The following is a 24,043-nucleotide window of genomic DNA, read 5'->3' on the forward strand; positions in this document are numbered from 1 at the left end:
TCAGGTATTTACTTGATTACTTTTTGCTCCTGGCCTTCTATAGTAATAATTTCCAGAAAAGTTTTTTTCATCTCTGGTGTACCAGAAGATTGCACCTTTTAATTTTGAATGTAGAGTTTCTCTATCATCCATGTTTACTTCCAGGTTGGACTACTGTATTATGCTCCATCTGCAACTGACAATCAAGGCCAATAGGAAGTTTTAGCTAGTGCAGTGTTCAGTCACTTGTTTTCTTTGGAAGGCAGATTGGCAAGAACATATGCTCCTTGTGTCCTGAAGGTATGTTTTCACTTGAGAACCCCCTCAAGTTCTTTAAGTCAGTTACCCATACAAAATTGGTTTGAGACATGTATCCTCTTTGTGGGCTCTTATTTATTAGTCTTTTAATCAAGCATAACTCACTTTGTTAGTCACTGCGGGTCACCCTCTCTGGGCCTATGTAGGAGTCCTGGCCAGTTCTCTTAAAATAAGAGTCTCCAGCTCTCCTCCTTGGAGCTGGATTATAAATTAGCCAGCTGCAGGCAGGGCCATAGCGACTTCTCCCTTAGCTGGCTCCTTTCCCCCCAATTAGTCTTCAGGCTCTGAAAGTTCAGCAAGCCAGCTTGCTGCTGTTGCTGTCTGTTCTGTTGTGAGGGAGAAGGCATCATTTATGCTGGTTTCCTTCTTCCTGTTCACTCCCAGTTGGCTGGTTGAGAGGGAAGTTTTGCCTGACCCACTCTGCAAGATTCCTTGCCCTCGGGCGTTAAAGACACAGTGATTGGATTTCTTCCCAAGCACCACTTATTCTTGGGACCACATCCTCTGTCAGTAACTCCTAGGTCCTTTGTGTATATATGTTCAACCTTTTGAAATCTCATAGGGCCGTGCTATGCAATGGGATAGTCTGACCGCTAAGCACCACTGACCTTAAGAAACCAACTACCCTGTCACACTGAGAATCACCTTTTGGAAGAACTTTATGGTGCTAGTTACTTTAAAAGCCCTAATCTATTTATTGTTTTTGTTGAGTGCTGACAAAACTTAGAGTTGTACAGGGTATATAAGATGTGATCTCAACCTGAGTGGTTTACCAATCTGTGACCAGCTACCTCTGATGGATTGGCCATCTATGATCCATTGCCAATTGCCTGCAGCCAGAATGCTTAAGAGCCATTCAAGAGGGTAAAGGTGAAGGAAGCTGGAGGCAGGGCGTTTTCACTGATAGGCACTTATGAAAAATATGCCTATTTCTAAGCTAAATCTGGCCGCATCTGAATGTGTTGTAAAATGCACGGTTTTTCTCTGTGTTTTGCAAATGTCTAGCCCATGTACTCCTGATTTTTTTTTTCCGACCTACTGATCAGACTGTACTTGTGCTCCAGGTGATAAAGGGGTGGGTAGTATATTTGGTCCCTGTATTAGGGAATGATTTTGATTATAATGTAGGATATGTAAAGTGAGCCTAGTTAATGCAATGATAGACACCTTATAAATATTTATACTAAAAAAACAACAGCAACAACAACCACAAAAAACCCACACCACCATGCAAAACTTTCCTCAGTTTAGCATGGCTTTGCCAACTTTAGGGAACTATTCTTTTTTTTAAAGTCAACTTCCCTAATCAATTACAAATATTCATTTTTTAAAAAAAGTAAAGCTATTAATAGATAACAGCTACCATTAAAACTTTTCTTCAGCATTGCAATACGGTTTTGCTAACATTGTCTGGGGAATGGGTAGCAAACTTTGTTTTAGGTTACCTGTCCTTGGAGAGTTGATTTACTTTATGGGAGCTGAAGCCAGAAAAACCTGCCCTCTCGTGGCTTTCTTGCATTGGAAGAGCTGAGATATTTCTTGTTCTTTTGGTTTTAGGGAGTACTGATAGGCTTTTGAGAGTTGCTTCTCGTGAGGATTCTCTTTTTTACTGGACACTCTCCTTTCTGGCTCTTGTCTTTCAGTCAGATACTACTCTGACTTCCTTCTGGTGGGTAGCTCACATAAAGTTACAGAGAAGTGGTCAGGTCACTAGCAACTGTCATCCCATCTCCCTCCCATCATACCTTGGAGCAGTGCTTGGTACATTCCATGGGTCCTACGCAAAATACAAGACTAAGTCAGGAGCAGCAGAGGGTCCCTAAAAGTATGAGGGGGGGCACCGACGCCAGAACAGTGGCTCTTTCTTCTCAGCTCTGCCCCTTCCCCATGGCCCCACCCCAACCCTGTGCCTTGCTCACTCCGCTCCATCCCCTTCCCCATATTGCTTGCCCTTACGGTCAGTAAAAAGTGAGAGGGCATAACCCTCCCACTTTTAAAAGTGTGTGTGAGTGGGGGCATGGCCTGTTCCAGCACTCTTGGACTAAGTATGGGGGGGACCTGACATACTCACTGAGTCTGGACCCTTTTATGTGGAGAGGAAGATGTGCTCTTAGCCAATAATTGTATTTACCAGTGGCAGATAAAGACAGCGCTTTTCCCAACTTCTTGAAAACTGTATAATTTAGCTTTCTCTCGGGTAACGTTTGTATTTATTGAAAGGATGAAGTGATTTCAATGCCTGAGACTTAAACTGTAGTTTTCTAAGTGACAAAGCACATTTTCATGTTTACACCACTGGACTGCTTATTCAAGGTCATGCACTGCTTTCACTGTGTGTGCAAGTCTTGTTTATTAGTCAGAGTTCAGCTTGCAGTCTGAGGACAGCATATTTCTCTCCTTTATTTTTGATCTCAGTTTGTGGACATATCTGTTTATTGAAATTGTACTTATGACCAAATTTGATTTCTTTGAATTGTTCTAGGGTATTCATGAACTATGTTCCTATAGGCAGAGACTAGTTGAAAGCCTCTTTTAAAAAAATGAGTAGACAAGCTGTAATTTAGGGTATTAATCTTTTGAAGTAAAGCATACATGCATTAACAAGTAATTTTTCTTATTTAGAAAGTCTCAGAAAAGCAGCTTTTTGCTTATGTTCAAAATACCTTGTGCACTTAATTAAACACCTAAGGCTATTTGGGTGCCAAGCCTTCATCACCTGTGTAATTATCTCACTGTCTTGTCAGATTCAGCACAATCTCTTGTTCATATAAACACACCAAAACTTAAAAATCTCAAACTGCAATTTAGTGTGGCTTAACTCATTTTCCCACTGACAATTACTTCATAAAAGGCAGTAAATGGTTAAACTTGGTTTTAGATAAGAGTGATTTTTTTATGGGGAAGGATGGGTTAAGGCCTTTTTTTTTTTTTTTTTTTTTTTTTTTTTTACCTTTTCTCTATTCAGGTTTGCAGATTGAAGCCTAATAGAATCATTGATATGGAGGTTGGGCCATCTGGGTTGCCTGAAGAGTCTGCAGCTGCTTGAAAGAGCAGTAGTCTATTCCATGGGAGGGAGGCATATATGTGGAATTATGTGATGCTACATTTCCTAATTTAGGAAGACAGCTGCACCTTCATTTCTCCATAGAATTCTGAGCAATGATTCATCTGTAAAAGAGATGAATTACTTAGATTCATCCTTTTGAACTGCCAAGATAGTTGTAAAAAAATATTACAGCAGTTGTGGTAGGGCTAAGGGATTTAATTTCATGAAATGCATATTGTATTTAACTAAAGGTCGCCCATCCTGCTGCCTCAGAAGTAGGGCCCTACCAGATTCATGGCTGTGAAAAATGCACTGCGGATTGTGAATTCTGGTCTTTTGTGTACTTTTACTCTATATTATATCTAGGGTAAAAGTATACAAAAGTACTGTGCATACTTCCTTATCTAGGGCAATGTACAAACGTAACAGTAGTACAGTACAATTCTTGTGTATATATACTGTATGAAATTTGCTCTTTATTCCATGATCAACCAACAAACAATGTATATTTTGCCACGATTTAAGTAGACTCCTACTCATAAGATGAGACAGAAGACCCATTATGCCTTTGTATCTGGTCATGTGGCTTGACCAAAAGGCAGTTCACAGTCCAGTTCTTGTGGCATATCCCAGCATCAGTGGCACCCACTTCCTAGAAAGCAACATGGAATTAAGTGCTTGATCACCCACCTAGTCCTGGACCACATGGAAGATGAAAGGAATAAGGCTCTCAAAAGATGACACCAATAGAGGAGGACCCTTAAGAAGCTTGATTTGACAGGAAAGTGTACTCCTCATCTAGTCTCTAGAGGTGTATGTCTGATTTTCAGGCTCTGTTGTCAAAATATGACTATCTGAACTGGGACAAGATGTCACAATTCAGAGAAGCTTCCACAAGAATAAAGAGAAGAGCTAAAATACCAAGTGTTTGAGGGGCAATTAGTGGCCTGAACATCTCTGCAACCTGATCTAGATAACCCTGCTGTGGTGGTGGCACATTCAGTGACCCTTCTGTTGTTGTGCCCTTGGCTTCATGGCAGTAATCTTCTGGAATATCCAGGGAGGTCCAAACAACCATCAAAAGTCTCCTGTTCAAAGGTTCTGAATTGTTCAGTGCATGGATTAAGGAAGCTGGCGTAATGTGCCCCTCTTGTGAGTCCTTCGCAACCTGCTCATTTTACCACCTATCTGGGGTTTTTAGTAGTCATAACATCAGCTCAGAGGGTAGGGAAAACTCAGGCCCTTCTGACTGGCCCATTTTATTTGGTATTCAAAAAAAGGCGAGCTGACTCTTTATACTCATTCCAAATTCTGGCCTAAAGTTGTCTCTGATTTTCATTTAAATCAATTGATTCACTTCATGATTTTTTTACCCCAAACCCCACTCAAACCCAGGGGAAGCTAAACTACATATCCTGGATGTATTCAGGGCTCTTTCATACTACCTGGACAAAACAGGAACCTTCAGGAGGTTTGCAGGTAGGGTTATGGGTCAAGCCATATGCACTAAGATTGTATGTAACACAGCTATCCCTCTGATATAAGATTGTATGGATATCCAGCCGTATTAGAGCAGTTTTATGAGACAGCTAAGTTAATCCAAACTATGAATGTTAAAACCCATTCCACCAGAGTTCAAGTAGCATCTGCAACTTCTCTTAAGAAGTATCCCTATTTCAGAAATTTGCAAGGTAACCATTGGGGGGCTCAGTCCACACTTTCACTCAGAAGTGTTCATTAGTTGAGGTTTCAAGCTCTGATGTCTGCTTTGACAGAGCTGTTCTGCAATGCTTGTTTAAATAGCACCAACCTCCTGATTATGAAGTCGCTCCTTGCTCCTCACCAGAAGTTGGGTCCATGTAGACAATCATTGAAGAACTAATAGATTCTTCTTGTGTGTCAATGTCCCTTTAACTAATTTGTATTATTAACGTAGGGCATAAATATTGGTTTCTGTAGTTATTGTAGCTAGCAGTATTAGTAGTTATAATTCATGTTGCTATGGTACCTAGGTGTCCCAGTCAAGAATCAAAGTCCTGTTATGCCAGGTACTGCACAAACTGTAAAAGTACAGTAAAATCATATCCCTGATTACAGTGATTCTATAGTGTTAAGATCTACTTTTGAGGATTTTGCATCTTGTCTAGGTACTGTTGATTAGTCAATACTTGTGTTACATAGCATATTTCTGGATTGTTTTGCTTCCTGGAGACATACACTGTTTTTTGAATGAGTTCAGTGACAATGGGTCCTGCAATAGATTATTCCAGTCCTCACTGAAATGAAGAATACAATAAATACAAATTTGTTTGAGAAGTTGTGGAAGCCATCTAGTAAGATTTTTTTTTCTGTATAACTGATGTTTCTCAGATGTACGTATTCTAATATACATCTACACTTGTGGTGGTGTGCAGAGTACAGACACTGCATGCCCAGCTAGCATGGATATAAATAGCAGTGTACATGGTGAGGCATGGCTTAGGCGAGCAGAGTACCCTAAAAGTCTGAATCTTAGGGCATATACCTGATACAGCTCATTACAGACCCAAGCAGTGCCTCCGACATCTATACTGCCTTTAGTAGTGTAGTATCCCTCTGCTTCCCTGCTGCTGGTTCCTCCTCATTGCAGTGAAAGACTCTGGCAAGGTTTTGTCAGCAAGGAAAGGTTCTGGCAGCTCCCTGCTGCTCGAGCCTTTCCCCATTGTCTCCTATCTGCCAGAACCTTTCCTCACTTCAGTGAAAGGCATAGGCCCTTCACTCACAATAGATCTCCCACAATCTTCAATGGGAGCTTTGCTTCAAGATCAAGAGTAGATAGACTTTTAGTTCATTTCTTTATTGTTGCTTTCTGTGGGAAAATAGGCTCCTCTTGTTGTTTCTGACTCTTGTCATTTCTTTCTCCATCTCCTTTGTGTCTCTCCCTCTTCTGTCTTTGTATCTATTTCTTTCTTCCCTCTGAATTTTCTTTCCTTCAGCGACTCCCATCCCTTTATCTCATCTGCTAAAATGATCAGCAATGAAATAGACAAAGATGGGTGAGGTAAAATCTTTTATTGGACCATCTTCTGTTGCTGAGAGAGATGAGCTTGAAAGCTTGTCTTTCTTACCAACAGAAATTAGTCTCAAAAAAGATAACTCACCCACCTTGTCTCTCTCTAATATCCTGGGACCAACACAGCAACACCACCATTGCATACAGCAGTGAAATAGTTGGTTAGTTTAAAGTGCCACCTTCATGCATTAGAGTTAACATTCTAGTGGGATTAATACAGTGTAGGGGGGAGTTCATGCCTCTGAGCCATTGTTTCAGGCTGTCTGGAGATTTGGGAAGACAATACGGTATTTGTTACATTTGGTCTGGAAGGTTTTCAGCCAAGTACATCAAGGTCACAATGTCACCTGTGGGCTGGGAGTTTGAGTCCTCTGCTCTTTAAAATGGTAGAATGTACACCCATTTTAAATCAAGCCTCCATTGAGAGGCCCAAAGAAAGTTAGAGGTAGATCCTACAGTTAGAGAGTCTACAAGTTCCTAGGGTAGACCTGGAAAGAGGAGGGAGTGTGTGTGTGTGGGTATGTGTGAGAGAGAGAGACAATATATTACATAGTTAGTGTGTTCTCACATTTTTTTTTTATTGTGCGGTTCATCTTAATAAAAAGTGTCTCTTGGATACCTCCCATCATTTCCAGTGGCATAGTCCACCGCCCCGTCATCTACATCTTAGAATATTCCTGTGTCAACTACAGCCATTGATTAAATGAAAAATTAATATTAGAAAAGCATATAATACATTTTTAGCTTCTTCTAATGCAATTTAGCAGTTAGAAACAACAAGGGAAGCCAGCATTGTGTGACCAACCAGCTCTCCACTGACATAAGCAGGCACTCTGTGGACATAGTCCATATATTATAATTTGAGAATTGATGATTTAAGGCATTTGATAATCTGAGACTACTGCAGTCTCAGTATATTTGATTCAGCATGTTTGGTGTTGAATTAGAGAGTTATTTTAAATATCTATATGACATGTGTTCTAGATTTAGTTTGTGTTAAAATTTTCCACAAGTCCAAGAAGGTATGGGTAAGTGTAATGTAGAAATCAAAATAAACAAATACATGCATTTTGATTAGTTGTAGTTTTTTAATATGCATTCATAGTATATACTGTGATTGCTGGAACACTTAAGTATGCTGCAAACACATGTTGATTAGTATGCATGTGATTTTTGTTGTTTAACAATTATATATTTTTAAAATTTGAGGAGGTTGGCTGACACAGTATCAGAAATCCTGAAAATAGGCTGTGTTTCAACATGCTACAATTTTTCTTAGAGCCAATTAATACATGTTATTCTGCAACAATGGTAGCACCTATTATTGCAATTTAAAAACACTAAAATAAATTACTTTTGATTTTGCAGGTTTCTAGTGAGTATTTATTGTTGAGTTCATGAGGGACAGAGCAGAAACCAGGATCTGTAAAGTAAGAAAAGGTAAGTTAATTTTAAGGCCAGAAGGGGCTACTGTGTTTATCAGTTCTGACTTCCTGCATAGCACAGGCCATAAACCTTGCCTGAATTAATTTCTGCTTCACGTCCAATAGATGTGGTGGAACTAGGGTTATATGTCTTGGGAAAACATCCAATGTTGATTAAAAAATTTGGAGAATCCACCATAACCCTTGATAAGTTGTTTCAATGGTTAATGACCCTCACTGTCAAAAGTATTTCTAGTCTGAATTTGTTTAGCTTCAACTTCCAGCCACTGGATTTTGTTATACACTTGTCTGCTAGACTGAAGAGCCCTCTGTTATCCAATTTCTGTTTCCCATGTAGACACTGATCAAATCACCCCTTAACCTTCTCGTTGATAAGCTAAATAGATTGAGCCTTTCCCTACAAGGCATGTCTTCCAAGCTTTTAATCATTAATAAATATATATATATATATATATATCTATCTATCTATCTCATAGAACTGGAAGGGTCCTGGTCATTGAATCCAGCCCCCTGCCTTCACTACCAGGACCAAGTACTGATTTTGCCCCAGATCCCTAAGTGACCCCCTCAAGGATTGAACTCGCAAACCTGGGTTTAGCAGGCCAATGCTCAAACCACTGAGCTATCCCTTTTGACTCTTCTGTGAAACCTGACTAATTTTGAACCTCCTTCTTGAACTGTGGAAGCCAGAACTGGTCACACCAGTGCCAAATACAGAGATAATATAATCTTCCTGTTTCTGTTCTATATTTCCCTGTTAATACATCAAGAATTGCATTAGACCATGTAATCACAGCTACACACTACGTCTGACGAAGTGGTTATTTACCCACGAAAGCTTATGCTCCAATACTTCTGTCAGTCTGTAAGGTGCCACAGGACTCTTTGTCACTTTTTACAGATCCAGACTAACACGGCTACCACTCTGATACTAGCTATACAGTGGAAGCTCACATATATCTAAATATGCTCAAGAAAGCTAACAGATAACTTTGAGTTAATGCACTAGGACTTTCACTGCTGAAGATCAGAGTTCACATTTTTTCTCTGGTTACAAGTGAAAATGAGCTTGTTTCAGCCTAATTATAGTCTCAGCTTATATATATATATTATAAGACTACCTCTCATAACCCTAGTAGGCACTGATGAAATACATAGATCTCAGTGTGATAACCATCATGATGGTAACTCATAAATTATTTCAACATAAGCCTAATTATACATTATATATAGAAATATAAAAAATGTACACACATCATAATGTCTGTGTTGTAAATTATGCTTTGTGGGGTTTGAGTTAATGTTTTTAGAATTTGTAAGGTGAATTTCCTCCTTTTAACAATGTCATTTTCTGTACTTTTCATATTTTGAGTTACTAAAATGTCAATATTTTACACTTATAGTTCTTGCATTCAGTTAATATCTTAAACATGTAACTTGTCATGAATTGATTATTTCCATTCTTGCATCGGCTTTGCACTTTTTAATGGTAATATTCTTATGTATTTTTGTATAATTTTTTTAGAAAATTTATCTTTAACTGTAGTAGCTACATTTTCACATGCATTTCCTCTGAGGTTTTTAAAACTAAAATAAGGAGCCTTAAGTTTTTTTTTTTTAAAAAGTTTGTCTAAATATTCTACAAAGGGCGCATAAAGTTGCCTACATAATAAGGCTTCGTATATGTAAAAAGGGTTTGTGTGGTGTGGATATGCACACATCATCTGTCACGTATGTATGAGGCGGTGCAGAGAGCTCCCATTCAGCATGTGTGTCTAGGTGGTTGTAATCAAACTTTGTCATACAGGCTGGTGGGTTTTTTCCTTCATTGGTTTTAGAGAGTGATACTCAAACACCATTTTTCAGTACTGAAAATGAATGAATGTGGGGGAGGAGTATATGAGAGCGTGATTGGATGTGCGAGAGACTATGGTATGGAAATGTAGAATGAAGGGAATGAATGAAGAAGGAAACTGCGAATTCTAATCGTGGATGGAAAAGGGAAGACAGGGACAACTTACTAGTTTACCAGCAAGCAGATGCATCCTCAGCAACAGTTTCTGAGCGGCATATAACAGTTACCATAACTCCCTTTAAATACACAAACTGTTACGTATTGGTAAATTGAGGGGTGTTATGGTCAAATTTGAACGTCTCAATATACTGTATATTTGGGATTGATTCTTCATTGCCTTGCACCTTTGCATAATTATTTACGTGTATACAAAGTGCGTGCAAATTGCTGCTATTCTGATTTAGCAGCACTTTATCCTCCTGTACACAGGTATAAATAACTGCACAAAATGCAAGGAGGTAGTGCAGAATCATACCTATTATTTATAGATAAAAATTAAACATGTATTAGGCTTTAATTGTAATGTTTTGATAACTTTATTAAAATTATTCAGTCTCCTTTGCTTTTGTTCTTCCTTCTATTTCCTTCACTGCTTACCTGTTCCTTTACTCTTTTTTCCTTTCCAGGACATCATATTTTTCCCTCAGTCTGTTTTTCAGTGTCTGTTTTTAGTCTAATTTCTCCTTCTCAGTCCTTTTCTCTCTTTCCTCAATTTTTCCCTTTATGAAAATATTCTTAGGAAGTAGATGAACACAGTCACCCTTTATTCCCTTCAAAATCTGCTTTTTTCATCTCTTCTGTCCATTTATGTCAGTTTCTCCCATTTCCTTTCTTCTCTTCCTTCTCATCCCCAGCCTTGTCCCCAATTTCTCTTCCATTTCTGATTTATTTATGAATCACTTTCTCCTGTTTCTCCACTGACTTCTTATGAGCATTATCCGTCATTGCCCAGAAACATCCATCACCTAAGGTTCATAGAGCTCAACCACAACATATGCTGGGCAAAGCTCCTTAGGCTCACTTTTGTGTGCATTGCCTTCTTTCCTCCTCCCATGACATTCTCAAGTTCTCTGGACACAGCAATGTGTGCATGTGCACACTGATACTGATGCAGCTCTCTAGTGCCTGCGACAGTGAAATTTCCAGTAGGAGGAGACAATTCCACGGGGAAGTGGGTGGTAGAGAGAAGATAGCTGAGACCTGCCCATAGTCCCTTTGCAGAGGAGGAACAAGCACTACATTAGATGCTTTTTTCCATGGATGGACCAATAGTCAGGCAAAGTGATGAACCACACAGTTGGCTGGGGACTGAGCACTTTCCTGTTTTTAACCCAGCTGGCTTTGCTTTAAGATCAAAGGTTTTGTATCACTCCTTATACACCAGGTGAGGTGAGGTGAGGTGCTCATTCTTTGCCGACCTTGCTGCTTCTTAAAGCGACCCTTGGGAATAAAAAGGAAATAGGGAGAAATCTGGGAAGGTGTAAGAAATTGAAAGAGGGCCTGGGAGAAGAGAACACAGCCCAAGCAGCTGGTCATTGAATACTTTTCTGTTAATGGAAATGAAGCTGGGGGTCAGGCTGAGCACCTGGGGAGCCCAGCTGCTGCACTGCTTTTGTCTCAAAAGCAGTTGTCCTTTCTTCAGCAGTGAAGGCTAGCAATGGACCTACAGCTTAGCTTCAGCTTTCAGTGAAATAGCTCGGATATAAAAAATGACGTGTGAGTTTCACAACCATCTGTATAGGAATCTAAAACCTGTACTAAATGCCAGATTTAAATCTTTGGACAACTTGGACACATTTTCTCTTGGATTGAAACCGAAAGTGTTGCCTTTCAGCTAGAACAGAAATTTTATAATTGTTATATATACTTAAATGGAATTCAAATACTGCCTAGCTCCTTCTCATTAATGTCAAGAAAATCTTAAATGTGGACCTTTGCAAGCTGTTTAGAAAGACACAGTGTAGCATCGGTAATGTGGCTGCTTATCTTGGCTAGAAAATTTTCAGTGAGCAGTTTAGTCTGCTGTAATGGGTGCTTCATAATTGCAGCTCAATATGGTATGTAAGTGTCATAAACAGATAGCTAAGGGTTAATGTCTCTTTCACCTGAAGCACCTGACCAGAGGACCAATCAGGAAACCGGATTTTTTCAACTTTGGGTGGAGGGAATTGAGTGTCTGAGTCTTTTGTCTTTTGTCGTCTGCCTGCTTTCTCTGAGCTTTGGAGAAGTAGTTCTACTTTCTAATTTTCTGTTTCTAAGTGTAAGGACAAAGAGATCAGATAGTAAGTTCTATGGTTTCTTTTCTTTGGTATTTGCATGAATATAAGTGCTGGAGTGCTTTGATTTGTATTCTTTTTGAATAAGGCTGTTTATTCAATATTCTTTTAAGCAATTGACCCTGTGTTGTATCATCTAATACAGAGAGAACATTTGTACTTATTTTTCTTTCTTTTTATATAAAGCTTTCTTTTAAGACCTGTTGGAGTTTTTCTTTACTTCAGGGAAATTGAGTCTGTACTCACCAGGGAATTGGTGGGAGGAAGAAGTCAAGGGGAGATCTGTGTGTTGGATTGCTAGCCTGACTTTGCATTCCCTCTGGGGGAATAGGAAAGTACTTTTTGCTTCCAGGACTGGAAACAGAGAGGGGGAGTCACTCTGTGTAGTTTCACAGAGCTTATGTCTGTGTATCTCTCCAGGAGCATCTGGAGGGGGGAAGGGAAAAAGGATTATTTCCCTTTGTGGTGAGACTCAAGGGATTTGGGTCTTGGGATCCCCAGGGAAGGTTTTTCAGAGGGACCAGAGTGCCCCAAAACACTCTAATTTTTGGGTGGTGGCAGCAGGTACCAGGTCCAAGCTGGTAACTAAGCTTGGAGGTTTTCATGCTAACCCCCATATTTTGGACGCTAAGGTCCAAATCTGGGACTAAGGTTATGACAGTAAGATTTTGCAAGATTTTGTAGCCCTCTACCATGACCAGGCCTCAAAAAATCTCCCCCACACCTACCTGCACAGCTGAAAATACCCGTGTTGCCATGCTCCCAAAGCTGCACCTTTTTTCGTTTCTTTTATTGTACTTTCCCTCTCTTACCTTCTCAATTAAATCACTTTCTACTGTCCTCACACTGTAAGCCAAGGGTCTCAAACTCAATTTACCTTAGAGCCAGTGCCAGTTCTCAGATCCTTCCAGCAGGCCAATAATGTCACTGAAGATGGTGTTCAGAAAAGAAAACATTTAATCATATTTTTTATTTAGAATTTCTTAGAAATAATAAAACTGTTCTACAACTGTATACAATTCTTCGCCTGCCAGAGAGTTTTTAGTGTTTGCCAGACACCTGGCAACACTTCAGTTCTATCAGTTTGTTGATGTTTAGCCCCAGTAACTGAGCAGTTGAAACCTTCAGGATTGCAGCAAGGTGTGCATCAGATAATTGTGTTAGGTATTTTGACTTTTTTTATTCATTGTGGAAAAAAGTGACGCTGCCTCCATGGCTGACGCTGCCCAGCAACTAGTGATGGTATCTCTAGCCCTCTCCCCCAGCCAATGGGAGCTGTGGGGGGGGGGGGGGGCGGCGCTTGCAGGAGACAGAGCTGGCAGTGTGGCTGCATGCGTGTCTCCTCTGTGGGCCACAGTGGGGAGGTTCTTGCGCCACAGGTGGCCCACGAGCTGGGACTTTGAGACCCCTGCTGTAAACTATTTCAGTCCCCAATCAGCTCTGCACTCTCAAACTGTCACTCCTTCCTCTTCCTCCCCATCCTCAAGTCAGTTAATGAAGGTGACTTCTGCTATCTATGATCAGCTCTGGAACTACCAGTCTATCTACTGAGCGGAAAGATGTCTCACTAGTTTAATATTTAGCCTTTTTTTAAAGCTGTTTTAAATAATTAAGCTTTATAATTTCAATATAAGAATATTAAAAACTTTTGGCTATTGATTTAAAAATGAACCTACCTTCTCCCATAGATGAATTGTTTGCCTCAGAGTTCATAGGAACCTCGAAGGTACCCATAATAGAGCTTACACTCTATTATCTGAGTAGGAAGTTGTATGGGATAAATACATTTTTACTGAAATACTCTCTAATGTGGCAGGAGTTATCAGATGGCACTGCTGGACATAGTCTTAAAAGTTCTTTTTCTTAGTTTGTAAGAAGGGTGTGATTGAAGAAATGTTGCGTTGTTGTTTTTTTTTTTTAGTGCTGTTTATTTTTTGTGGGGAGCTGTGGCAAGCAGTTGGAGAGCTAGCTTTCTGCCTTTTAATCTCTTCAATTGGAATTAATTCTGGAGGCAGAGTTGTTGTGCATAAAATTAAGAGACTCTCCTGAAGCACTTTAAGTAATTCTGAAAGATGGAGATCATATTACTGATGATGCTAGCAGGGAAGTTTCATAGTGTTGAATTAAACTATATGTTACAGATTTTATTTTGAAATCTATAGAGGCTTTATTCTTATGTTTCATTTTCACTGATGCTTTCAATCAGCGTTTTTTGTTATCAGTGAAGAATCTCTCTACAGGAAATGGATGTTTCTGAAAAATGTTTTGTATGTTTTGTTATGTTGTTTAAAATTGGCAATCTGATGAATGTAGCACTCATGGACAGGAGTCTGATCAACTCTAGTTAGAATGTGATATACTATAGTGTTGGCAATTGTTGTGAAAACCCTCACTTTTCCAAATACTGCTGTGCCAGTGCAGTTATCACTGTCACATCCATGATATTCTAATCCATTCTTGAGCAAACTAGCAAATGTCATGTACTGTTTTACAGTTTTATGATGTGGGTGGATGTTCACTAGGAATTTAGGAGAGATTGCAAATTCATATTCACATGTGATGATTCAAGTCCAAATTTGTGTGTTCCACCTAAGTCCTTAAATAAAATGTACCCATTCTAGAAAGAGTGGGAAAGTAAGTTGTTTTATGGAATTTTTGTGTTGCAGATCAGTCAGCAACTGCAGAGGTAAAAATCTGTCAGCAGCTTAGTAAATATTTAAACTGGACCTATATTGTATACTTTCGTTGTAAATGTATATAGATTCATATCCAGAGAAAAAAATGGGAGGATGTTTACCTTTTGTAAGTTTGCTTGGCACTCATAAATGACAAAATTTTACAGTATGTTGTAAAGCTAGAGACACGTATGAAAATTCCCAGTGTTCATGGTATTATACCCTGCCCTTCTTGCAGGTGGAACTAAATAATAATACCTAATTTATATGCTGTATTTAAAAACATACCAATCCAGAATGAATCCTCTTTTAATTTAAAAAGTGGGGCAGTAAGGAGAGTACATTATTTTTCATTCCTAGAAACTGAATCAAAGTGGGGAAAAATCATTTCATATACAATATTATGGCTGGCATCCTACTTACATAAGGATATTTGCGTTTATTTTGAACCTCTCTTTTTTGCATATGGTGCAAATGAGAAAAAGAAGTGTCTCTTTAAAATAGCAATGAGCCTGGTACAGAAACAGTGTCTTAAAAAGTCTTTCCAGGGTCTGCAGTAACAAAACAGTGTTAAGATCAACCTTGGGATCTTAAGAAAGGAGGTGCTAGCTGGATTTTATTAAAGAACAAGAGCTTTAAGCTTTGAGAGGTTTTTTTATTCCCTCTCCCCCATTATACACATGTAAAAATAGACTCTAGTAATTTAAAGCTAGGAGAAGAATCTCTTATTAATGACAAATGTGCATCTGGATAATTTCCCAGGCAATGTGGTTGTCTAGGATTTTGTGTAGCGGAGTGTATCCCTTCAAGTTAACAGCAAAGAAATGAAAGTCTCTTGGAAATAAAAGCCACTAAAGGCATTGATCTTGGAAGAACAGATTGAAGCCATTATGTTACTTTTATTATTAATTTCTTGTGTGATGTTATGATTAACTAACGTGTTATGTCATATATAATCATTGTATGCTAAATAGAGTTCATTTGTAGGATTGTAGAAGAATAAGATTGATCAGTAGTTAGAAGGGATAATTATGTATTTGGTATCTAAGTGAGTAGAGCTGAAATGCAAGGCCTACAGGCTGAGGCCTGTAAGATTTTAGCTTAGCCATACGAAGCCATAGGCTTAGAAAATACTTGACATATATTAAGTGATCAAAGAATGACCCCGTGCTACAAGATTACAGGAAAAGATATATCAATGGATGTGAAAAATTAAGAGTAGTTTTTTGCTTACAAGATATAGTCAGAATCACATTATAAAAAGAGGGTGTCCAGGTTAGGAAAATTGAGCTCTCTATGGAAAAGTCCCTCTGGAACCATCCCACTTAGCAGAGAGGAAAGTGATCAGGAACAGTCAGCATGGACTCACCACGGACAAGTCATGCGTAACTAACCTAATTGCCTTCTATGATGAGATAACTGGAGCTATGAATGAAGGGAAAGCAGTGGACGTGTTATTCCTTGACTTTAGCAAAGCTTTTGATACAGTCTCCCACAGTATTCTTGCCGGCAAGTTAAAAAAGTATGGGCTGGATGTATGGACTATAAGGTGGATAGAAAGCTGGCTAGATCGTTGGGCTCAACGTGTCGTGATCAATGGCTCCATGACTAGTTGGCAGCCAGTATCAAGCTGAGTGCCCCCAGGGGCCGGTTTTGTTCAATATCTTCATTAATGATCTGCGGGATGGGATGGACTGCATCCTCAGAAAGTCTGCAGATGACACTAAACTGGGAGGAGTGGTGGATACGCTGGAAGGTAGGGCTAGGATAGAGGAACCTAGACAAATTAGGAGATTGGGCCAAAAGAAATCTGATGAGGTTCAACAAGGACAAGTCAAAATCCTGCACTTAGGATGGAAGAATCGCATGCACTGCTACAGAGTAGGGACCGAATGGCTAGGCAGCAATTCTGCAGAAAAGGACCTAGTGGTTACAGTGGACGAGAAGCTGGATATGAGTCAACAGTATGACCTTGCTGCCAAGAAGGCTAATGGCATTTTGGGGTGTATAAATAGGGGCATTGCCAGGAGATCGAGGGACGTGATCATTTCCCTCTGTTCGACATTGGTGAGGCCTCATCTGGAGTACTGTGTCCAGTTTTGGGCCCCAACTACAAGAAGGATGTGGAAAAATTGGAAAGAGTCCAGTGGAGAGCAACAGAAATTATTAGGGGGCTGGAGCACATGACTTATGAGGAGAGGCTAAGGGAACTGGGATTGTTTAGTCTGCAGAAGAGAAGAATGAGGTAGAATTTGATTGCTGCTTTCAACTACCTGAAAGGGGGCTCTAAAGAGGATGGATCTAGACTGTTCTCAGTGGTACCAGATGAAAGAACAAGGAGTAGTGGTCTTAAGTTGTAGTACTGGGTGAGGTTTAGGTTGGATATTAAGAAAAACTTTTTCACTAGGAGGGTGGTTGAAGCACTGGAATGGGTTACCTAGGGAGGTGGTGGAATCCCCTTCCGTAGAGGTTTTTAAGGCCAGGCTTGATGAAGCCTTGGCTGGGATGATTTAGTTGGGGATTGGTCCTGCTTTGAGCAGGGGGTTGGACTAGATGACCACCTGAGGTCCCTCCCAACCCCGATATTCTATGATTCTAAGATTCTGTGATTCTCTACTGATGATCAATTGGCAAGGCAGCCATCAGACCTTAAGAATATTGTTAAGGATAGGGTGACCAGATGTTCCTATTTTATAGAGACAGTCCTGGTATTTGGGCTTTTTTCTTATATAGGCACCTATTTAGCACCCCTCCCCCCCACCAAACCCTGTCCTGATTTTTCACATTTGCTCTCTGGTCACCCTAGTTAAGGATGTGAGTATAATTATATTTGTAACTTATGCATATGTCTTTATAGAATTTCTGTATACTTGGGTAATCATAACTTTAACGGTAACTTTAATAAAACTTTCGAAACAGACTACACCTTGTCTGTTAGGGGCCCAGGTATGCACCTCTGCCTCCTTGTGCCAGAAACTGAGGCTATACAGGGGCTGCCCTCATTTCCTTCTCAATCACTTTGGCCTGAGATGGAGCCCTAAGTGTGTCCACCTTGAGCGTGCCTTGGCTTTTTTATTTTTCTACAGTGGTTAAGAGAGTTAGTATAGTTAAAATTAGTTGGGTAAGTAGTGAGAGGAATGTTTTTTTTCCCCCCTCCTCTTTTTCCCTCTCTAGGAGACTTGTTTTCCTGGCTGGGCATGCTGTCTCTCCTACTAGAAGGCTATATCTGTGAGCAATGGCCACGATAAGTGTATCTGTGCTTCAGGGAGTGCAACTTCTGCCTGGTCTTGAAATCCCAGGAAAGGAAGTAATGTGAGAGTAAACTGACAGTTAATGAGGAAACACTCCCTTTGGCCAGCTTCTGAGTCAGTTTAGGAGTCCCATCACCCTCACTCTGGACATGTTTCCAGGTAGATCCAGAAATCCTTCAACCTCCACGCAGGCTTCCCCTAAGAAAGAGAAGGCTTAGGAGGCTTCCAGGAAGACTTTTAAAAAGAGGAACATGGACACTCATCTTAATGAGCCAGTTCTGAAAAATGTCCGGGTCCCTTGTGAGATCTACGGTCTGCAAAGATTTGATCTCTTAACTTGGTACAGTTGAGTTGAAAGAAGACTCCTCCTCCAGTACTGGTGGCGTTGCAAAGTCCTAGAGCTTGAAAGAGAGGCATGGCTTTGGTAGGTTTTTGGTACCCTCTGGGGGACAAGCATTGGCACTTGGGACTGGCACTATCCAGCTCAGCGTAGCCATCAGTTCTTATGCATTCATCCTAGCCGTCAGTATTAAGGCCTTTGGCTCCGAACGAGGAACAGTACTAAACTCCATTGGTGTCTACTTTGGTATGCCCACCAACAATAGTACCTTTGGTATCAAGGGACCATTTCCTCACCTACTGTATTGGCACTGATTCCCTGACTCTGGACCACTGTCCTTCAGTACCACAGGACTCCATGTTTTTTTTGTGGATGTTGCTCCACTGGACAAGATGGAGACTTCCAGTCAGTCTCCTGTATTCTGATTAGGGTTCCCCAACATATTTGTTCTCTGACAGTCACAGAGAAGATCAAGCTTGTTATCCAGGATGGAACCAACCCTGCATGCCACCTCCTTCCATATAGGTCCCCCAACAGCCACACTGTGACCCCTCGGCTCCCTATCTATAGCAATTTTCCAGACCATTGGGACCATGTCATAGGGAGGCCAAAGTTGTACAGCCCTCTCTTCCACAGGAGAAGATGTTTGAGGAGCAGGAATCCAGTGCAGATAAAGAGGCCATCCCTTCAAACACCTGTTTCATCCTGGTCTCCAGGAGAGGCGATTATGCCTCTGCTATCATTCATGGCTGATGATTTTCAGCAATTTCAAGATCTCACAAATAGGGTAGTTGGCAGTCTTCAACTTCTGCTCAAAGAGGTCAGGGATTCACACATAAATGGTTGGATATGCTGCAGTCGGCAACATCTTCCACAATGGCATTTCCCATTAATGAAGCGCTCCTAGAATGAACTAAGACTGTGGGGTGCCACTATTCTGCCCACATGTAAGCGAGTGGATAAGAAGTATTATGTTCCCCCTAAAGATTCTGACTCTTTGTTCTCCCACCCTCCTCCTTCACTCCCTGGTCGTGGATGTGGTAAATGAGCAGGGTAGGAAACACTTCTCTGAGTCTACCCTGAATGACAAGGGCCAGTAAAGACTGGATCTCTTTGGATGAAAGTCCTATTAATCAGCAACGCTGCAATTTACGATCATGAGCTATCAGGAGGTCATGGCCAAATATAATTTTACAAATTATAACAGATTCATGGATTTTATTTAACATCTGCCACAGGAACTAGGGATCAGTTCCAGTCCATTGTCTCTGAGGGCCATTTATTGGCCAGAACTGCTCTTCAAGCATCTTTAGATGCTGTAGACACTGCATCCAGGTCCATCTCTATGGCTGTGGTTATGCACAGGTCATCATGGCTTCAACTCCTTCACTGTGTATGCAACCTTATGGAGAAGTTTGTATCTGCACCTGAAATCTATGGGTTAAATCCTAACCCCATAGAAGGCAATGCTAAAACTACCATTGACTTCAGTACGCTTGAGTTTTTGCCTCAGGTATATTAGTCACTTCCCACACAAGAAGGGATGCTGGTGGTTCAGGTAGTATATCGCTGTCACAGGTATATTTAAGTAAGTTTAGTATCGTAGTTTTACCATTCACAGCCTCGATTACCATGTGAAATGTAGCAGTGCTGGACTCTCTCCAGTACTTTGCTAATTGTGCACTTTGTGATTGAAGACATTTAGTAACATATGCTAGGTGGGATGCGGTATTGGGAGAAGTTTTTTTAATGAAGCATAAAACTGCATTTGCTCAGTGATTAACAGGATGGATTTTTAAAGGGTTACTTGATGTGTAAAGAGGAATGTTGACTGGGAGTCAGGAGTCAAGTTGCATTGCTGGCTCTGCCATAGACTGACTGACTATAACTTTGGGCAAGTCACTTAACTTGTTGTGTCTCAGTAGATCTATATGATGAGGTTCCCTGTCTTACACAAGAAGGAGCTATAGAATTTAAGCATATCATATTCTATTCTGCATGTTTGATCTCCAGAGTTTATATTTTATAGCCAGAGACAGCAAGCTAGGAGTGGGGAAACTCCTCTAGAAACTCCCTCAGCTGTACTAAGGTGTGTGATTAGCTTTGTCCGTTACTTTTGGGTATGCTCATTTGTGAGGGTTACTCTTCTGGGGGCAGAAGGGGTGGGTTTTCTGTAATTCTAACAATGTACTGTTTGTATCACTTGTGTCCTCTTATGGAGTTCTACTTCTCTTTGCTGCAAGTTCCCTCCCGATGGAGCTGTCTTGCAGGGCCTAGGTTCCCCAAGGCTGGGTTCTTCCAGCCCCAGAATCACAGACAGACAGACACCACATCTTGAGAGGGCTGGGTAAATCGGCACTCTCAAGCTGACCTCTTGTATGTCCCTGGACTCAGTAGGCTGGGTTGAGCAGCATTTCCAAGCTGTCACCATCATAGGCCCTCGGATTCAGTAGGCTGGGTCGAGCAGCACTTCCAAGCTGCCACCCTCATATGTCCCAGGTTCAGCACATCCGTATCCCCACTTTCACGTTATAATTGTTCTGGTAGTAACCCAGTTGATGAGCAACCCCCCCTCCCGGGATTTTGGGACGCGGCAGGGATCTTTTAGCTTAGGTACAAGGAGCGTTACTGCAGAGTGAATGAGGAAACCAGAAAACCACCCACAAAGTGGGGGGGGGGGGAGAGAGAGAGAGAAGCAACCAGCGTAATCATGAAAGTTATTTATTGCCAGGTAATAACCATAGGGGAGCCAAACAAAGATAGCAGTTGTAATATTAAATCTAACTTAAATTTAATTATAAAAGTCAGGTTTAGAAAACTATAACTGATCTCACAAGTCACGGACAGAAGGCTATACTTAGAGAGAGAGAGAGAGCTGGGTTCTCACCACTCCGTGAAGCTTGAATCAGTTGGAGGCCCCAGGTAGTGGGGGTAGCTGAGGGTCTGGAGTTCTGGAGACAGGCAGAACCCCCAGCATGATCAATCAGGAGAAGATGAAGTCCCAGTGGAACGGGTGCAGATTTTGGATCCAGGCATCAGAACACTTACTTGAGCATGGAATGGGGTTTTTGTAGAGAAACAACAATGGTTCAAGGGAGAACACTAGATTTGTTTATGTGTAAACTGATGGCTCAAGGGAGTATACCAAAGTTGTTTTGTTCAGGCTAGACAATGGGAGCTGATCATTCCTGGCTATGGGCAGTGTTCCTTGGAGGGAACTCACAATGCAGTTAGGGAGCATCACTATTTTCCATACCAGTAAAGGATTTATTACTAGAATTGGTTTAATAACTACTGAGCTTAGTGTGTGCAGGTGTAGGTTCATTAACATCTGGAGCAGAGATCCCCCGTTATGTAGTGCTTCCCTCTTTCCTGATCCCAGAGTTCCGTGTGGTTCTTGCCTTAGAATCTCTGTTCTTCTTTCTGTATGCTAATGGAGATGCCTCCTTGTCCCATCTTCGATGCAAATGAGAGTAGAGGAGTTTCCTTAATCCTGTCACCTTTATCCTAGGGGTTTAGGTGCACCTCCCACTGCCTTTTCATTGCTTTTTGTAAGTGTTTCTTCTGATCAGTTTTGGTTCAAGCAAAGGGGAGGGGGAGGTGTTTCGTGAGTCAGACAGGCTGGGTTCTGCACCCTGGTTCCCCAAGAACGCATTGCTGCTAGGTAACAGTTGCTCTGTGTTACCTCTATGCTCTTCTCAGGGAGCTTCCAAGAAAAGTAGGAGCTTGGGGAATCCTATGGAAACACAGCACTTAAAGATTCCCGGCTTGAGATCCACAGGTTCAAGAAAGGTACTTCTAGATTTATGCAGTGTTTAAATACTTCACCGAAGGTTGTATGCTCCCTACACCACCAGCATCCATCCTTGACTGGGCAATAATTCTTACACATGGATTTCACATACAAATACAGACATTTCGTGTGTGTATGTGAGAAAGAGAGAATGGGCAAACTATTCCCCTCCACCCGCTAATGGAAGGAGAAGTTTCAGTCATTGAGCGCTATTCTCTCTATCACAGGAATAGTTCACGCAAGGGAGAGTGGAGCCCTAAGAATTGTATATATCGATATTCATGAAACTTTTTATGAAATATTTCTGTGTATATGCTGTCAGTCTGTTTCTAAAATATATAATTTTTTAAAAGCTAAATCTTTGTCCCTGTTTGGATAATCAGAATATTTTCATGCAATAATATCAATCATTTTATTACCCTATGCTGCTGGATATGACTTCACATTAATTTGTTCTTTGGGAACTGTTTCTCTTCAGGAATGTCTGAAGATAACTTTGTTGTTCTTCGAGAGATTGCACATTTTATGTGGAATGGACTGAACCTTTCAGGTCTTCATCTCAATTGCTTGTTGAATTTCTGGACAGATTGAAGAGCAGCCTGGCTTCCACCTAGAGGATTTCATCATGGATATCCAGTTGTATTCACTTACGTTAGCAGTTAGTTAATGTGGAGCTGCTGGATAGAGCAGAGGTTCTCAAACTGTGGTCCGCGAGCTCCATTCAGGTGGTCCGCAGATAATTCCATCTAAGGTGCATGCCTGCAGGCTTTGTAAGCTTGTGTGGGATCCAGGAATGAACTGGTCTATCCTAACTGGCCGCACAAGAGAATGAAGCGCTTTACAATAGTTAGCTAACGATACAAACAACATTTGGAAAGATCATTAAGTGGTTCGCCGAGACCATCAGCAATTTTCAAGTAGTCTGTGGGAAAAAAAAAGAAGTTTGAGAAACACTGGGATAGAGTATTGGGTCATTCAACTAGATCCCAAGCAGCCTCTGCAGCATTTTTGGCTCTTATGCCCATATTAGACATTTGCAAAGTAGCAACCTGGTCGTCATGTCACATGTTTGTTTGCCACTACACAATCTCTCAACAACCTAGAGACAATGCTAAATTTTGATGAGCAGTTTTCCAGTCCTCGTTCAAATAGACTCCTCGCCTACTTCCAGATGGGACTGCTTATGAGTCACCTGGGTGGAACAGGCATGTGCAATCACTTGATGAAGAAAAAATGGTTACTAACCTTTTTGTAACAGTTGTTCTTCGAGATGTGTTGCACATGTCCATTCCACAACCCACCCTCCTTCCCTTCTCTTATCATTCATTCTAGTCGGAAGGAACTGAGGGGGTTCTGGAGCTGCTCAGCCCTTTATGCCTGTGTGATGTGTGTGAGACAACAGAGGGTGCTTGTGCTGCCCAGATGGATACTGCTAAAGGTAAAAACTCTCCAACAGTTGTGCACTGGCATGCCCAAACACCTACAGTGGAATGAACATGTGCAACACATCTCAAAGAACAGTTACAGAAAGATTAGTAACTGTTTTTTGAATACTTTTATCCTATTTTAGTGAGGCATATTATTTGAGGTACCATTTTTGTTCCTGTCCTTCCTCAAACCACATGCATTTATTTTTAGCAAATTAATTAATGTCAGCAACAGTGATACTCAAGTAGTCCTATGCTAACAAATCAATATGTGAGTACAATAGAGGAAAAATAACTTATTAGGAAAGATTTCAGTTTTAAGCTTCCACTGTGTGATTTTAAACGGTGACAAACATTAGGAAGTACTGTGGTAGTACGTGATACTTATATCTGAAGTCTGCAGTAATGGGTATAGTCCAATCCAGGTGGATGTGGGTGGCTTGTTTTCTTTTACTCACTGCAAGATACTGTTTATCTTTGAAGTCTGTATTATAATCTTCCTTCATTACTCTTTTGGAAACAGTTTACCTAACGTCTGTTTTCACTTCGTAGACTAAATGCACTGTTGGCTAATCTGGAATCATGT

The 24,043-nt window shown here is 40.8% G+C and overlaps 1 protein-coding gene across 10 annotated transcripts in view; it reads left to right on the forward strand.

Moving 5' to 3' along the window:
* SIPA1L1 (signal induced proliferation associated 1 like 1) overlaps positions 1-24,043 on the forward strand; it is a 405,747-nt gene that overhangs the window by 140,945 nt on the left and 240,759 nt on the right. For 8 of the 10 annotated variants that reach the window (XM_050953405.1, XM_050953408.1, XM_050953406.1 and 5 more), the window contains one exon: positions 7,764-7,835. The exons of the other annotated variants lie outside the window; for them this stretch is intronic. The gene's annotated coding sequence lies outside the window, so the exon portion shown is untranslated. The remainder of the gene's footprint in view (positions 1-7,763; positions 7,836-24,043) is intronic. 10 annotated transcript variants of the gene reach the window in all.

This window comes from Gopherus flavomarginatus, chromosome 5, assembly GCF_025201925.1.
Source record: "Gopherus flavomarginatus isolate rGopFla2 chromosome 5, rGopFla2.mat.asm, whole genome shotgun sequence".
In the NCBI taxonomy this organism is placed as follows: Eukaryota; Metazoa; Chordata; order Testudines; family Testudinidae; genus Gopherus; species Gopherus flavomarginatus.